The sequence below is a fragment of the Sinocyclocheilus anshuiensis genome, unplaced genomic scaffold, assembly GCF_001515605.1.
Source record: "Sinocyclocheilus anshuiensis isolate Anshui unplaced genomic scaffold, SAMN03320099.WGS_v1.1 scaffold1932, whole genome shotgun sequence".
Taxonomy (NCBI): Eukaryota; Metazoa; Chordata; class Actinopteri; order Cypriniformes; family Cyprinidae; genus Sinocyclocheilus; species Sinocyclocheilus anshuiensis.
The window spans coordinates 1,468-4,827 of record NW_015555985.1 but is presented as its reverse complement, the minus strand read 5'-3'; positions in this window follow the sequence as shown (position 1 = coordinate 4,827).

Below are 3,360 nucleotides of genomic sequence, written 5' to 3'. Positions count from 1 at the left end.
CAACTTTACAGATCTTCTTTATGCACCAAGAGCTTGTAACACTCCAAAGAGAAAGGAAAACGCTGCACGGACGATTTGCTATTCAAACGCCATCAAACTTGTTTCTGTCGAATAGACAGAGGGAGAAACAACCCACCCAACAGGCGTTTGATGAGTCTAGGACGGCCAGAGCACGCCTCCCAGCAGATGGCCTGTCCATCCCGCCGGCCTGTTTTCCATGTGGGTTTACATTTGTCTGTGTGTCCGAGAACGAACTTGTCCCTTCCTGTCCAGCTCCTTTAGATTAACCTTCAAAATTTATCCTGGAGAGAAATTGCTTGGGTCACACACACACACACACACACATCTCACACACACACACACTCTCACACACACTCTCTCACACACACACACACACACACACACACACACACACACAGAATGACAAGTTATTCATGGCTGTGATGTTGTAAATGTGCAGCGGGCACCTTATCTTCATTTGCCTCCCTGACCAGCCGCTCTGCATTGTAAAATAAGTAGCCTGGGATTAGTTTGGTGTGGGTTTTTCTTTGAATATGCCGTGCCTTGTTATTGAAAACAGCCTTTACTCGCCGTTTGAAGTTGAAAAATGGGCCCATATGTTTAGAGGTAAACAAAAGATATTTGAATTATTTTTCACCGTTGTTTATGTTCTCTTTTTCTCTTTCTTCCAGTGTGTGAGCTCATCATTATGCTAAAAACATGTTTTGGAGAGAGATGCTGCTTTGTGTGACCACAAAGCATCTAAACATCTAAAAGCACTATTTCACAAACTGGAGCAAGAGTATGAGAGACCCCTTTTTGAATATAACTTTGCAAGTTATGCAGGATTCCACCGAAAACCAAGGGCTGGAAAAAATGCTGAAAAAAGTCAATTAATGTTAATGGTATTGGATAATGTTTTCAACACTTAAAGCATTCAAAACAACAGCTCAATCTGGTTAGACTGACATGATGGAATTAGATCACTTCCATTATAATCAACCAAACTGTCCACAGTGGCCAGTGGGGACACATCAGTAGACAGAAACCTGGTTCCTGTTTTTTTATTATGCTGCACATCTTCTCCAGACGCTTCACTTTCATCTTCCCACTAAAATAAGAAAGTCAGCCATTATCACAAAATAAACCCAGACGGGGTGATCAGGTCTGAAAAAACCCTGAAGGGGTTTATTTTGCAATAATGACCAGTTGACTGGGCTTTTTCTTGCTTATTATACAGCTCCTTGCCAAATGCATACATAAATGGACATTAAATATTGATTTGATGTGAAAGGAGTGTGAAAGGATTCCAAAGAGCAGAGCAATGACATCAAATTATTTAATTAATGTGTGAATTGATTCTATGAAATATAAATTAATAAACATATACGCTTTATTAGGAAATCAATTCTTATTTAATATAAGATAAACTTATTTATTTATTTAGGCAATTTCTAGGAAATTAATTGCTATTTTATATAACAGAAAAAATCACACATGATGTATCCAATTATTCTTTGCTTGAGTAAAGCGTCTATCACGTGGTTAGCAACACGACTGGCTGTTTCAGTATTCCTGTCTCACAGAACGTTCAAAGCTAGTGAGCTGGCCTGTCCAGAGCAGGGATACAGATGAGATGGAAAGGAACGTAAATGAGGAACACAGCAGGACTCTACTCCAGAGGTGTGACATTTCATTAACAATGGATATAAGCCTAATGGCTTTACCCTCGGCATTTCAACGGATGATTGCATGAATAATTTCTCCTCATGCTCTGGCAGATTTGTCTATGAGCAGTTGTTAGGTTGTTAGAAAGTTCATTGTTTAGATTATGTGGAGCTCTTGAGCTGGAGTGTGCACAATTCCGGTCTAAGGTCTTTTGGCACACATTCTAAGGCAACATTGCATGTATCTTTCACAGATAAAAGAGCCCCGTAATGCATCGCAGTGCAACAAACGCAATGAAAAAAATCCATACACAACAGCAGATGAAGGAAGATTTTAAAAAATATATATATTATAATATAATATATTTTAATAGTTTATTTTATTTTTAATATATTTTAGATAATTACTTAAATATGGGAAAGTTTCAATAAAATAGTTTTGTAAAAAAAAAAAAAGAGTTTTTTATTTTTATATATTTGTTGGTAGTGCAACTGAAAGCATTTCAGTCCTTGGTAGAGCAACTGAAGCAAACAATTAACTATGGGTGGCAAGGCACTGTCAAAAGATCTCTGGATTAAGTTGTGGACAGGCACAAGTCAGTAGATGCAGACAAAAACATTTCAAAGGCTTCATCAATGCCTTGAAGCACAGTGTCTATTATACGCACAAAGTCTATTGTTAAGAAGTGGAAGGTATTTGATACAACACAGACCCTCCCTGGATCAGGACATCGCTCCAAACTGTATGAAAGAATCAGGAGGAAACTGATCAGAGAGGCAACCAAGAGGCCTACAGCAACTCTGAAGCAGCTGCAGGAATTTATGACGAAGAGTGGTCATTGTGTGCATGTGACAACAATATCACAAATTCTCCACAAATGTGGCTTGTATGGGAGGGTTGAAGAAAAAAGCCACTCCTCAGGAAAGGAATTGGAATTGGTAATATCCTGTGATGGGGGGGTTTCTCTGCAGCAGGGACTGGTGGTAGAAAGTTCATTGTTTAGATTATGTGGAGCTCTTGAGCTGGAGTGTGCACAATTCCGGTCTAAGGTCTTTTGGCACACATTCTAAGGCAACATTGCATGTATCTTTCACAGATAAAAGAGCCCCGTAATGCATCGCAGTGCAACAAACGCAATGAAAAAAATCCATACACAACAGCAGATGAAGGAAGATTTTAAAAATATATATATATTATAATATAATATATTTTAATAGTTTATTTTATTTTTAATATATTTTAGATAATTACTTAAATATGGGAAAGTTTCAATAAAATAGTTTTGTAAAAAAAAAAAAAGAGTTTTTTATTTTTATATATTTGTTGGTAGTGCAACTGAAACAAACAATCAACTATGGGTGGCAAGGCACTGTCAAAATATCTCTGGGATATAGTTGTGGATAGGTACAAATAAAAATAAACATTTCAAAGGCTTTATCAATGCCTCGAAGCACAGTGAAGTCTATTATTAAGAAGTGGAAGGTATTTGATACAACACAGACCCTCCCTGGATCAGGACATCGCTCCAAACTGTATGAAAGAATCAGGAGGAAACTGATCAGAGAGGCAACCAAGAGGCCTACAGCAACTCTGAAGCAGCTGCAGGAATTTATGACGAAGAGTGGTCATTGTGTGCATGTGACAACAATATCACAAATTCTCCACAAATGTGGCTTGTATGGGAGGGTTGCA